This window comes from Chlorocebus sabaeus, chromosome 20 (assembly GCF_047675955.1).
Source record: "Chlorocebus sabaeus isolate Y175 chromosome 20, mChlSab1.0.hap1, whole genome shotgun sequence".
Classification (NCBI taxonomy): Eukaryota; Metazoa; Chordata; class Mammalia; order Primates; family Cercopithecidae; genus Chlorocebus; species Chlorocebus sabaeus.
In genome coordinates this window covers 92,856,746-92,871,730 of record NC_132923.1, presented here as the reverse complement: position 1 = coordinate 92,871,730, position 14,985 = coordinate 92,856,746, and the positions used below count along the sequence as shown (strand labels likewise).

General features: G+C 44.5%; 1 long non-coding RNA gene across 1 annotated transcript in view; it reads left to right on the top strand.

The window, feature by feature from the left end:
• LOC119624366 (uncharacterized) overlaps positions 1 to 12,702 on the top strand; it is a 29,567-nt gene extending 16,865 nt beyond the window's left edge. Inside the window, exon 3 of the long non-coding RNA XR_005240444.2 lies at positions 3,422 to 12,702. This is a non-coding gene — a long non-coding RNA (uncharacterized lncRNA). The remainder of the gene's footprint in view (positions 1 to 3,421) is intronic.
• The last annotated feature ends 2,283 nt before the right edge of the window (positions 12,703 to 14,985 follow it).

The window sequence follows — 14,985 nt, the reverse complement described above, 5'->3', positions numbered from 1 at the left end:
GGGCAGTGCTGGGCCACAGCAGAGTGGAAAGTGGACCAAAAGAGGCACATGGAGAATACCTAGCACAACTGCCTATGTACCCTCCCTGAACTAACTGCCAGAGGAAACACTTCAGCCAAATGAAAAAATGAATGAGATAAGTTAGCTGGAAGACAAGGAAGGCGTAATATGTTAAACATGGCAACAAGCGAAAAACCAGTAAAATTTATTGTTATGTATATGTAATTATTGATATTGTTACTGTGGAAAGATTCTTGACTAAATTCTCATAAAAAGATATATGCTTATTATAATAATGAATACAGAAAGTACTGAAAAGGCTTTTTCAACTGCCCCAAACGCCACTACCCCCTAACAATTATCTTCAACATTTGTCGGTTATCATTCTAGACACTTTCTATGCAAATCCATAGAGAAGCCTAGATATAAATAATTTTATGATGTAGACTGCGAAGAATTTCATATTAGGGATGCACTAAAGCTTAGTTGTGGACTTAGTATTTGGCTCACATCTGCTATTCAACTATGACTTTGGCTCTAGCCCTTACAAGGTTAAATAGCCAAATACCTTCTTCAGTATCACTTGTGACATCCCTGAACCTGTGTGTGATCCATGATCATGACTGTGTTGATTTCTGTCATATCTTATCAACATAACAATATCAGTAAATGAATCACACCATGTTATGTGAATTTATTGTTAGTATCTGAATATTCACTTTCACATAGAGGTAACCATTCAAGATACAGAATCATGAAAATGTCCTTGGCTTTATATGCCAAAATTCTATTAGGTCATTTGAGGTATACATGTGTATTTAATACTTCATAAGTAAAGTGCTATAATAATTAATGATTATTTGAAAGCTGCTAATTGTGTACACAAAAACAATGACTAAGAACTTTCAAAAAATATGGACATAGATTGAAAGTTAATGCAATTTTAATGAGAAAGTGTGCTAACTAGGTATCTTTAGAAGAACTTTATATTGTTTTAAGGTCAAGAGGTGTTTATAGGCCAGGTACGGTGACTCAAGCCTGTAATCCCAGCACTTTGGGAGGCTGAGGCAGGTGGATCACGCTTGGCCAACATGATGAAACCCCATCACCACTAAAAATACAAAAAATTAGTGTGTGGTGGCGTGCACCTGTAGTCCCAGCTACTTGGGAAGCTGAGGCAGGAGAATCACTTGAACCTGGGAGGCAGAGGTTGCCGTGAGCCGAGATCACACCACTGCACTCCAGCCTGGGCGACAGAGCAAGACTCTGTCTAAAAAAAAAAAAAGAGAGATGTTTATAACAACTTAAGTAACACAAGCCAGAATACTAGTGATTATATTATATCATGAAATTGTTGGCATAATAGTATTCATAATATGAATAAAAATAATCTTTTTTTTTTTTTTCAGGCAGAGTCTCTGTCTGTCACCCAGGCTGAAGTGCAGTGGTACGACGTAGGCTTATTGCAACCTCCGCCTCCGCCTCCCAGGTTCAAGCGATTCTCATGCCTCAGCCTCCCAAGTAGCCGGGATTGCAGTTGAGCACCACCACGCCAGGCTGATTTTTGTATTTTTAGTACAGACGGGGTTTCACCATGTTGCCCAGGCTGGTCTCAAACTTGTGGCCTCAAGTGATCCCCTGCCTTGGCCTCCCAAAGTGCTGTGATTACAGGCATGAGCCACTGTGCCCAGCCTAAAATAATCCTTAATAGCTCTATTACTTCTGTTTATTTATTATACATTAGAAGGCATAAAAATACATGCCACAAGCAAAGAAGATATTTATAACATGTGTATAATCAACAACTGTATCTAGTATGTGCAGATAACGCCTATAAAATAGTAAGAAATATGGAAGTAATTCAATAGAAAAATTTGCAAGTTTCCTTCAGAAAAGGAAACATGAATGGGCAGTAAATGGATGGAAAATACTCAACTTTATTAATAATCAGGGAAACTTAAGTCTAGAATAAGATACCATTTACATCCATTCAATTGGCAAAAACTAAGAAGTATGGGCTGGGCACTGTGGCTCACACCTATAATCCCAGCACTTTGGGAGGCCAAGGTGGGAAAATCACTTGAACTCAGGAGTTCCAGTCCAGCCTGGGCAATACAGTAAGAGCCCCGTATCTACAAAAAATTTTTTTTTTAATAGCTAGGCATAGTGGCATGCACCTGTGTTCTCAGCTACTTGGGAGGCTGAGGTGGGAGGATTGCTTGATCTGGGAGGTCAAGGCTGCAGTGAGCCAAGATCGCACCACTGTACACCAGCCTGGACAACAGAGTGAGACCTTTCTCCAAACAAACAAACAAACAAGTACCCTCCCCCGCAAAAAACGAAAAATTAAGGGGTATGATAATACTTTTTTTTTTAAGAGATGGGGTCTTGATATGTTGCCCAGGCTGATCTTGATCTCCTGGGCTCAAGCAATCCTCTCACCTCAGCCTCCCAGAGTACTGGGATTTCAGGCAAGAGCCATCATGCCTGGCCAACTTTCTAGAGAGAATATTGGTCAGTGATATCTCTTATACATTAATGGTTGGTGTCTATCCACTCTGGAAAAACAATTTGTCATTATCTTGTGTTATTGAACATACTCAGATATTCGACTCTTGGATATATACCCAGGAGAAATTCTTGCACAGGTATATCAGAAGACATCTGACAGGAGTGTAGCCGGTAGCACTATATGTAAGAGCACAAATAAAAGAACCATTCAAATGCCTGTTGACTACAGACTGGATAGACTGTGGTGTGCTCACACATGGAATGCGACACAGCAGTAAAAATGAATGATATTCCTTTCCATGCCACAACATGGATAATCTTAGTAACATAATTTTGAGCAATAAAGCAAATCTTGAAGATCACTCTTCTTATAAAGATCAAAAACAAGCAAAACAAAACCATATTTCATGTAGGCATCTACATAGACGACATTCTCAAATAGTGGTTACCCCTTGGGGAGGCATGGATAGAACTAAGTGATCGATAACATTTAACTCTTGGGATGAGTGTTGAGCTCATTTTTTATTATATTATTTTTTAAAACAAACAATATATAATGTCTAATCCTCTAATGCTATTAGAATCTTCATTGCCTTCAAACTCAGCTGGGTCAAGAAGTCCCCTTCTAGGTCAGACTCCCACTCCCTTGAGTGATGGTTGCTGCAACCATTTCTGGTGTGAATCATTTTACTGGTCAAGGTTCTTGGTTGCAGACAACAGAACCTGCAATACTCTGTTTAAACAGAAAGGGATGTATCACAAGGTATTAGTTACTAGATAAAGCTGAATTTTGAGACAATGCGTTGTGGTTGATGTGGCATCTTGGGTGATACTGGTTATGAGTAATATAAGGAAGGCTCTTAGGTCAGGTTCCCGAGAACAGAGTCTGATATGAATATTCTTGTTTCAGTGATTTATGAGAGCAGTCCTATCAGAAGAAGAGGTGGGAGAGAAGCAGGATGGAACAGAGGAAGAAAACTAAGCAAGTGTGTGGATACTGTCTTCAGCTTGGACCCACAGGGAGCATTGGAGCATAAATTATACCACAGAATTTGTTTCCGTTTGAGGCTGGTGGGATGGCCCTTTATACCCCAGAGAGGGTGCAGAACTTCCTGAAGGAGTTGACTCCATTTGGTTGAGAACATGTAATTATTTAGAGAAGGAGCAGCTAACTCTCACAGCGACTGAGGCAGGGTGCACTGACCAGGGCAGAGCACCAACGGTGAACCAATGTCACCCAGACCTCATGGGGGAAGGGTGGGGATAACCTGGGGCCAGATCAGAATTGGGTGGAGGTGGGACACAGCAGGATGGGAGAAGCAGAACCGAGAGGGTCTGTGTTTCCTGTGTACCCTGGAAGCACAAGTCTGGGTTCTCTGAGCTTCAGGCAGCACTGACCTTTCTTCCCCATCTGGACATGAGAAGGACAGGCCAAGCCCTTTCCTCAGCACTTTTTTTTTTTTTCTTTTTGAGTTGGAGTCTTGCTCTGTCACCCAGGCTGGAGTGCTGTGGTGTGATCTCGGCTTGCTGCAACCTCTGCCCCCTGGATTCAAGCGATTCTTCTGCCTCAGCCTCCTGAGTAGCTAGGTTTACAGGTGCATGTCGCCACACCTGGGTAATTTTTGTATTTCTGGCAGAGATGGGGTCTCACCATGTTGTTTAGGCTGTCTCAAGCTCCTGACCTCAAGTGGTCTGCCCACTTCTCAAAGTACTGGGATTATAGGCATGAGCCACTGCGCCCAGCCCCTTTCTTCAGCGTCTCATTCCAGGTTCTGAGTCCTGAGCACCTCACCCTGAGGTGCTCTTTACGGGAAAAATCTCACTGCAGTGAGGACGTTCCAGCCAGGAGTAGGGTGAGTGGGGGAGCTCCTGAGGCAGGGCCCTCCAGTTACTATGTAGCCCCTGCCACCTCCCTGTTCCTGGGGCAAAGAGAACCAAACTTCTCTGTCAGCAGCCTCCTCCCTTCCCCTCCCCTTGGGCCTTGGCTTTGACCTCAAGCTAATGTGGTATCTGATTCATTAGGTGGTGGGCAGTTTTTCCCAAGCTGCCTGCCTCAGTCTGGACTGGAACATTCTGGCCTCACAGGCGGGCTGGCCCCTGCCCTCACAGGAAGCTTTAACCCTTGCTCTGCCAGCATGATTCTCCAGGGCCACAATCTGGGGTTATGTTTTCTCCAGAGTGTCACCGAACAGGAGCTTGTGGAGAGTTTAGACACTCAACACCCTTCCTCATTCTCCCCTAAGCCAGGCAGAAAATGCCCAATCTGAGTAAAAATAATTTGTCCCCTAGCCCATCCCCTGTTGTAACACAATTGCGACCCTGTGCCCTTTTACATAGACTTTCTGGGGTCACCACTGGTGACATCACTAGCCAAGTGGCCTTAGAATCCTTACCTCTGCTTTCTGCCTTTATTCCCCTCCCACAGCCACATGCCTCCTCTCAGGGGTCAGGGCTTGTCTCCCCCTCCCCTCACAGAAATGTGTATTTTAATGATCACTCATGCGGGCAAGTAAAAGTCTGCAAACTGAGGCAGGTCTGGGTGGGAGACATTTCAGGACAGGGTCTTCCAGTCCTCACATCCTATCAGGAGATGGATAGGGGACCTCCTGGTGGGATGGGGGTGGGGGATCAGCATGGGAGAAGGGTTTTCCTGGGCAGGAGGCCTTGGCCAGAGGGGTCCACCCCAGTCTAGCTGGCTTTCCTTCTCTCCTTACGTGTTAGTCTGTTCTCGCTTTGCTATGAAGAAATACCTGAGGCTGGGTAACTAATAAAGAAAGGAGGTTTATTTTGGCTCATGGTTCTGCAGGCTGTACAGGAAGCATCTGCTTCGGGGGAGGCCTCAGGGAGCTTACAATTGCTGTGGAAGGCGAAGGGGAGTCAGTGCATCACATGGCGAGAGAGAGAGAAGATAGGAGGCGCCACACTCTTTTAAACGAGAAGATCTCCCGTAACTCAGAGAGAAATCACTCATTATTACAAGGGCAGCACGAAGCCATTCATGAGGTATCCACCCCCGAGATCCAAACACCTCCCACTAGGCCCCACCTCCTACACTGGGGATCGCATTTCAACATGAGATTTGGAGGGGACAAACATCCACACCATATCACCCTAGTCCTCACCTTGGGGGATGCTGAGGAAAAGACGGAGTCTATTTTTTACCCCTTGCTGCTTTGGTGGGAAAGCACCCTGTGACCTGGGTCAGGATGCCATGTTCCAGTCCAAAAGGTGCCAACTTCCTCTTTCTCTTTTCCCTACTCTTGTCCAGCCTTAGCATCCGCTCCTGCCCCAGCCTCGGCAATGCCTGTCTCTGTGGCTGCTGTGCTCAGTGGGTATCTTTTGCCTCCAGTAGCCCATGGGTAGGGGAGGGCAGAATCTGGACGCCACACCCTCAGCCCATCCCTTCTGTGCTCTGCAAAGTGGGCGGGGGGGCACTTTTGACCCTCTGGTTTTATTGATTCATCCTTCTTTCTTGCATTTTAGTCTCTAAGTCAATTAGTTCTTCTCTGTAGCCTATAAACATGATAAAGCCTCCATTATTTAAAAAACTCCCCAAATCTCCCTCTACCAAACTTCCTTTTTAATTTTTAAGTGATTTTTTATTTGTATGCATTTATGGGGCACAAGTGTAATTTTGTTACGTTGATATTTTGTATAGTGGTGAAGTCAGGGCTTGTGGAGGATCCGTCACTGGAGTAACATACATTGAACCCATTCAGTGATTTCTCGTCATCCATCCCCTTCCACCCTCTCGCTCTTCTGAATTTCCACTGTCATTCCACACTCTACTTCCATGTGTACACATTATTTAGCTCCCACTTATAAGAGAGAACACGTGGTATTTGTTTTTCTGTGTCTGAGGTGTTTCACTTAGGATAATGGCCTCCAGTTCCACCCATGTTGCAGTAAAAGACATGATTTCCTTCTTTTTTATGGCTGAAAAACCATCCTACCCCATTTTCTCACCTCTCCCTTTTCCCTCGTCTTTTTTTTTTTGAGACGGAGTCTCGCTCTGTCGCCCAGGCTGGAGTGCAGTGGCCGGATCTCAGCTCACTGAAAGCTCCGCCTCCCGGGTTCATGCCATTCTCCTACCTCAGCCTCCCAAGTAGCTGGGACTATAGGCGCCCACCAACTCGCCCGGCTAGTTTTTTGTATTTTTTTAGTAGAGACGGGGTTTCACCGTGTTAGCCAGGATGGTCTCGATCTCCTGACCTCGTGATCCGCCCGTCTCGGCCTCCCAGAGTTTTTTTTTTTTTTTTTGAGACAGAGTCTTGCTCTGTTGCCCAGGCTGGAGTCCAGGGGCATGATCACAGCTTTCTGCAGCTTTGAACTCCTGGGCTCCAATGAGCCTCCTATCTCCCTTGTCTTTATCAGAGCCAAACACTACAGGATTACCAAATAGACAAACAAAGCACATGCTTGAGGCACCAACAAAGAAGGACAACACAGCAAATAAGCATTATTGAACAGGGGAAGGACAGTTATTTTTAATACAAATGTGCAAGTAAGTTAACTGCAATTAAAATAATTTAGAAAGTTTATTTTGATTTTAACATTTATATATTTTTATGTTATTTTGAAAATAAAAAAAACCTCATTTTGTATTACTTGTAGGAGGATGGGAACCATAATCTTTTAAAGGTGTTAATTCATCCCTGCGGTCAAACCTTACTCCTCAACCCCCTGCAGCTTCAGACACCATCATGTCCTAACTGCTCCCCCCAAGGTCACCAATGAGTGTCACTGGGATAAATCCAATGGGCGTGTTTCATGCTCAGCTGTGACCCTCTCAGCAGAAGTCAACTTTATTCTCAAACAGCTCTCCTGGTTCCCTTCCACTTCTTACTCCCCTCCCTTCCTGACTTCCTCAAGGTTCTTCTTCCTAGAAATGTTTGTGGTGTTGGAGCTCTGAGCTGGGTCTTCCTCTCCCTCTCCACAGTTCACTCCTCCTATGGTTTCAGTCACTGTCTACACTTAGGTTACATCTAAATATCTTCCCAGCTCACCCTTGGCTCCTTAGCTCTAGGCCTTTATATCCAACCATGAACTCTTTCAGGTACTTAAATTCACTAAGTCTGAAATTGATGCCTTATCTCCCCCATGAACCCTTCCTTCTCCAGCCTTCCCTGTGTCAGTGAGAAGCATTTTCATCCACTCAGGTCCCAAGCTCAAGCCTTTCTGTCCTACGACCTCGCCCACAACCAACAGTTCTGTTGGCTCCACTTCCTCAAAAGCTTGCATTTGCTCACTTCCCTCCATTTTCATGGCCACCTCCCTTGTCCTAGTCACCCTTACAATTGGCAGGTCACAACTGCCTCCTATTAGGCTTCCCCATCTCTACTTCCTCAACCCATTTTTCATGCTGAAGCCAATGTGGTGAAGTTTCTATGGGTCCTCATTGGCTCAGCATAAATCCAAGCTCCTAGGGTGACATTCCAGACTTCCCACATTCTGGTTCCTGACACCACCTCAGCATAGCTCTCCTCACTCTTGGCTACCTGCTCTCCGCTCCAGTAGTATTTAACTACCCGGAGCTTCCCCTCCACCCGCACCACACTGTTGCTCCCCTCTGCCACCTGGGCTACCCTTTCCCTCCTCTTCCTCCTACTGTTTTTTTTTGGGGGCGGGCGGGGGGACAATCATGACTGGGTAGGTGATGATGGTGACTTGGACTTGGGTGGTAATGATGGAGATGGTGAGAACTGGTAAGATTCTAAACATATTTTGAAGGCAGATACAACAGGACTTGTTGATGGATTTGGATGTGTGGGGAGAGAAAAAAGAAAGGAAACCAGGGTTTTTTTTGTATTTTGCCTGAGCAACTGGAAGGAAGGAGTTGCACTGAGATGGGAAGATAGTGAGAAGAGTGGGTTTGGGTGGGAAGATAAGAAGGACAGTTTTAGATGTGTTAATGGAAATGCCCCTTAGAAATCCAGTCAGGTATTAGAGTCTGGATTCAGGGGACTGATCTGAGCTGGAGCTGCACATTTGTGAGTCATCAGTGTGTGGGTGGTATTTAAAACCACAAGAGTGGGCCAGCTGCAGTGGCTCATGCCTATAATCCCAGAGCTTTGGGAGGGGTGAGAGGACCCCTTGAGGCCAGGAGTTTGAGACCAGCCTGGGCAACATGCAAGATCCTGTCTCTACAAAAAGTAAATAAATAAATTGGCCAGCATGATGGCACATGCCTGTAGTCCTAGCCACTGGGGAGGCTGAGGCAAGAGGATGCCCGGGAATTCAAGGCTGCAGAGAGCTATGATCACACCACTGCACTCCAGTATGGGTGACAGAGCAAGATCTTGTCTCTAAAATAATAATCTTAACAATAATAAATAGAAATAAAACCACAAGAGTAGATGCAGGCACTGAGGATATAAATGTGAATAGAAAATAGAAGAGACCCAGGAGCCCTCAGAGCCTCTGATATTAAAAGGCTGGAGAGAAGAGCCGGAGAAAGAAGCAGTAGTCATGTAGGAGGAAAATCGGAAAATGTAGCATTCCGGAAGCCTAGAGAAATAGGGGTTTGAAGGAGGAGGAAGTGATTAGTTGTGTCAAAGATCGAGTAAGAAGAGGTCTGAGAATTGAGTGAATAAGATTTAATAAGAGGAAGGTCATTAATGATGGTGACAAGAGCAGTGTCAGGAAATGGTGTGAGCAAAAGCTTACTGGAGCATGTTCAAGAGAGAAAGGACAGAGAGGGACTGGAGTTAGTTGTGTAGACAATTCTTTCAAGAAATTTTGCTGTAAAAAGGTACAGTAAGATGGATGTGAGCTGGAGGGAAAGTTAGGATCACGAGAAGTTTTTTTTTTTTTTTTTTTTTGAGACAGAGTCTCTCTGTCGCCCAGGCTGGAGTGCAGTGGTGTATTCTTGGCTCACTGCAACCTCTGCCTCCAGGGTTCAAGCGATTCTCCTGCCTCAGCCTCCCAAGTAGCTGGGGCTTCAGGTGCCTGCCATCACACCCAGCTAATCTTTGTATTTTTAATAGAGACGGGGTTTCACCATGTTGGCCAGGCTGGTCTTGAACTCCTGACTTCAGGTGATCTGCCCTCCTTGGCCTCCCAAAATACTGGAATTACAGGCCTAAGTCACTGCGCCTGGCCCATGTTTTTTAAGGATATGGTAAATAACAGCAGATTATTTCTGTGTATTTCTGAGATCGATCCAGTAGAGAGGGAAAAGAGAGGCAAGAGAAGAGAAATATTTGAGGAACTGAATCCTTGTGTTGAGAGAGGAGGAGATCCATTCCCCAAACAGAGAGGCTAGCCCTGGCTAGGAGGGCCTGAGCACCACTGCACTCCCCTGCGGAGCCCTTCCTAAGGCACTTGCCAGGCTTCCCGTCTCACTTTCCTCCGCTCCAGTGTCTGCTCTTTGTAAAAGTCTTTTCTGGCCACCCTTCTAGAATGATGTTCTCCATCACTCTCTTTTGCTTTACCTTTTTTTCCCCTTTACTTTCATTTGTAGCACTTCTCATTATAATATAGCAAATTTGTTTTCTGTTTTCCTTACTACCACAAAAGTTTCATTAGGGAAGAGACTTAGTCTTACTTGCCACTGTATCCCCAGCTCTTAGAATAGTTCCTGGAGCGCAGTAGCTGCCCCCGCCCCCACATATTTGAGAAAGAAGGAATAAGTGAGTCTTTTCTCCATGCCCATTGCAACATGCTCAGTTCTCATTCTACCCTTATTTTTATTCCATTCATCTATAACTCACATCTCTTCCCATTCTCCTTCCCCATCCATCCAAGCAAACATTCAGGCCTATCTCCTCTGTCACCCCCATCATGCCCATACCATCGTCCCCCATACCATCTTCACCCCATGTGTACCCATCTTCATCTTATGTTTTATCTCCTCCTCCCCTCCCCTAATTCCCCTTCTAACTCCTGTCTCCTCTCTGATCTCTGTCCCCACCAACATCCCCTTTCCTCATCCCCATTGCCTTTTGATGCCACCATTGTGGCTAGCCTTGTTCTGTTGCCATTGCCAATGCTGTGTCTGTTCCATCTCTCTCCCCTTCCATTCCTTTGTCATCGACAAGAGGTCTCCATCTCTGCCACCATCCCTTCCCCATTCCCCTCTGCCCACCCAGGGGAAGACAGACAGCTTTGCACTGTGTGTCTAGAAGCTGCCAGGGACATAGTTAATATAAGCAACTGCGGGAAGAAAGACAGAGGGAACTGCTTCTTCTCACTTAGTGACTTCAGTAAATATTAACAACCATATTTCACAAACCAGCACTATTTCCTGCAACAGACAAAATAAACGACTTTCTGAAATTTTCTAAAGTATGCTTTTACAAATATTGGCATTATCACAAGCCTTGGGAGTAGGGTTCCAAGCCTGAGAGATTAAAATAGTCTTTGTGCTAAAAAACAATCTGACTTCTCAGAAGGCCCTTTTCTTCTTTATTTATAATGTCAGGAAACCTGGAACAGTGTCTGTAAGTTATGAAAAACAGAGCAATTCAAATGGAATCTCACTGGGACCCCAGTCACTGCTCCAGACTGACCAGTCAGTGGACAAAGCTTCTCGCATTGCTCACCAGGTTATAACTATTCTGTATTCTTTTTACCTTCAAAAGGAATTATCAAGGTGGAGTGTGGTGGCTCATGCCTGTAATCCCAGTGCTTTGAGAGGCTGAGGCAGGCAGATGACTTGAGGTCAGGAGTTCAAGACCAGCCTGGCTAACATGGTGAAATCCCGTCTCTACTAAAAATACAAAAAATTAGCCTGGTGTTGTGGTTTGTACCTGTAGTCCCAGCTACTCGGGAGGCTAAGGCGGGAGAATCACTTGAACCTGGGAGGGAGAGGTTGCAGTGAGCCGAGATCACACTACTGCACTCCAGCCTGGGCAACAGAGTGAGACTCTGTCCCCCAACCCCCCAAAAAAGAGGAATTATCAGCCCTGCACCTGAATAAAGTATTTTCAGATTCTTGGGAATTTTGTCCTGTCTTATTTATTGTTTAAACTGACACATAACAATTGTATGAATTTATGGGCCACAATGGGATGTTTTGATACATGCACTTATTGTATAATGATCAAATTAGGGTAATTAGCATATCCATCACTTCATACATTTATCATTTCTTGAGTGAGAACATAAGCATTTTGTCCTTTCTCTGTAAGTTTTTTTTCCCTCTATACCAATTTTGTACACACATAGTATACACACACACACACACAACACACACACACATATTCTTGTTTAGCCTTGCCCAGAATGGTCACAAATTGGCATAGAGGGGAAAAGAACTTTAGAGAAAGGACGAAATGCACACACACAAACACACACGCACACATATACACATTGGTTATTGTCACCTACACACAAAGCTATTATTCCCAGTATAATTATGATTCCTCATGTAACTTTGTTTCTAGTTACCTTAGTAAGCTACCAACACAAGAGCACAGGTCTCAGTTCTCAATCTGGTATTTAGTACTTTGTCTTTGGCATTTTCTGGAGTGTATAGTAGTGTTCTTTACTAAGGAGGGCACACAGTTTTTTCACGGCTAGAATAAAATCACAATACATGTGATTTTGTAAAAATCACAGTTGAATTTGCTACCGTTCCTGTTGTGTGTAAATTTGACTTATAAGAAAAAATACTTATCTGAACCAGGGTCTAATAAGTGTTCTTAACACAGGGATAAATTGTCATTAAGGCCAGTCAAGTAGAGTCCTTGAACTCCGTCATTTTCTCTTCTAGACAATGTTTGGATTTACCTTGCCAATTTAACAACCTTCTGAGGATCCTATTCTGTTCAAGGTCCATATTAACCAAGCTCCTTCAGATTGACATCTTTTCTCCTATTTTCTGTAAATTATGAAACACTTTTTCCCTCTGGTTCATGTGTTTGGTGAGAACAAACAACAGTTTATTTGCTCATTCTCCCTTTGATGGGCATCGAAATTACCTCTAGTTTTTGTCAAAACATGCTGATATCAACATTTGTGTTTATGTGATCTGGTTCTGTAAATTTCTACACAAATTTCTAAAAGTCATGAACCGAGAAGCAGAGTTGCTAGGTTGTAGGGTATTACCTTTTCAACTTTACCAGGTATTGTCAAACCTTTCCCCAAAGTGGTTGCACCAGTTCAGTATTCCATCAGCAGTGTATGAGAATCTTATTATGACACAAACCTTGTGTGCCTTCTCAGATTCCTCTAACTGCCTTTTCTCTTTCTAAGCACCCAAACTGCACCTGGTCACCCTGTCTACATTCAGATTTGGATGAAACCCACAGCATGGAGGCGACCAGAAGCCCATGGGAGATGTCTGGATGCGCAGGGGAATAGCTCCATGTGATGCAAACCTTGGCTAATGGGAACGGGAGAAGGGAGGAAGCCAGGAAGATAAATTTCCCCTCCCTTCTCATTGCTCCTTGCAACCCCTCCCACTTGAAGCATGGCCACATTTAATGAACAACCTGCTGTGTCTCTTGGAAGCTTGCTGCAAAGCGGCAATCAGCACAATAACATTGTATTGTATCTTCCTCGCTTCACTTCTCTTCCTCCCTCACCCTCACTGCCCTGAGCTGGCACATCCCAAAGAAAGCATTACCACATTAATCTTTGTCTCAGACTCTGCTTTCACAAGGATCCAGGTGAAGGAAATTCCTGTTACTCCACCTCTTCATCAACTCTTGAAATGTCAGACTTTAAAAGTTGTGTCATTTTGTTGAGTGTATCTCATTGTGGTTTTAATTTGCATTTTCCTGATTATGAATGGGGTCGGCTAACTTTTCCTATGTTTATTGGATTTCTTCATTTGTGAAGTGTTTGTTTAAGTTTTTTACTAATTTTTCTATTGGGTTGTCTCTCTCTTTTTTTTTCTATCTTTCTTTTTTTTTTTTTTTTTTTAGACGGAGTCTCGCTCTGTCGCCCAGGTTGGAGTGCAGTGGCGTGATCTCGGCTCACTGCAACCTCCGCCTCCCGGGTTCACGCCATTCTCTCCTGCCTTAGCCTCCTGAGTAGCTGGGACTACAGGCGCCTGTCACCTCGCCTGGTTAGTTTTTTTTTTTTTAAGTAGAGACGGAGTTTCACCGTGTTAGCCAGGATGGTCTCGATCTCCTGACCTTGTGATCCGCCCGTCTCGGCCTCCCAAAGTGCTGGGATTGAGCCACCACGCCCGACCTCTTTCTTTTTAAGACAGAATCTTGCTCTGTTGCTCTGGCTAGAGTGCAGTGATGTAATCATAGCTCACTGAAGCCTTGAATTCCTGGGCTCAAGCAATTATCACATCTCAGCTTCCCAAGTAGCTGGAACTACAGGTGTGCAGCACCACCACCACCATGCCTGGCCTTTTTTTTCCCCCTCATAGAGACAGGTCTCATTATGTTGTTCAGGCTGGTCTTGAACTCCTGGCATCAAGTGATCCTCGACCTCAGCCTCCCAAAGTGCTGGGATTACAGGTGTGAGCCACTGCACCCAGCCTTTTTCTTTCTTTCTTTTTAGAAAAGAAAAAGTGGCTCACTCCTGTAATCCCAGCACTTTGGAAGGCCAAAGTGGGCAGATCAGTTGAGGTCAGGAGTTCAAGACCAGCCTGGCCAACATGGTAAAACTCCGCCTCCACTAAAAATACAAAAATTAGCCAGGTTTGGTGGTGTGTGCCTGTAATTGCACCTACTTGGGAGGCTGAAGCAGGAGAATTGCTTGAACCCGGGAGGCAGAGGTTGCAGTGAGCCAATACTGTGCCACTGCACTCCAGCCTGGGTGACAGAGCAAGACTCCGTCTCAAAAAAATAAAGGAAAAAGAAAAAAGAAAAAAATTGATTTGTAAGATGTTCCAGTTAACTACTGCTATATAACAAATTACTCCAAAACTCGGCGGCATAAAACAATTATTTTACTAAGCTTGTGAATCCCATGGTTCATGAATTTAGACAGGAACACAGTAGGTATGGCTTGTGTCTGCTCTGTGATGTCTGGGGATTCAGCTGGTAAGACTCAAAGTCTGGAAGTGACTCAGTGGCTGAGGGTTAAAATTATCTGGAGGTATTTCACTAACAAGTCTGGTGGTTGATGCTGACTATTGTTTGGGGCCTCAGCTGGGGCAACTGGCTAGAAAACCTTCATGGAGTTTCTCTGTGTGATCTGTGCTTCTTCAAGCACAGGCCTCAACACAGTCAGAATTCTTACATGTCAGCTCAGGGCTTCAAAGGCGAGTGTCCCAGGTAAACCAGGGAGCAGCTGTATGGCCTTGAACATTACTTCTGTTGCATTCTGTTGGTTATAAGTGAATCTCTAAAGGTGAGCAGATATAGGTCTTTCGTCTCAGCGGAGGGAATGTCAAGGTCACATTGTACAGAAGTGCGTGGAATTGGAGTTATTGTTGTAGCTGTCTTTGGAAAATACATCTGCCACATCCTGCTCTTTATATTTTCTGGATACTAGTCCTTTATTGATTATATATGCTCCAAATATCTTCTCCCACTCTGAGGATTAGTTTTTTGCTGCCTTAATGAT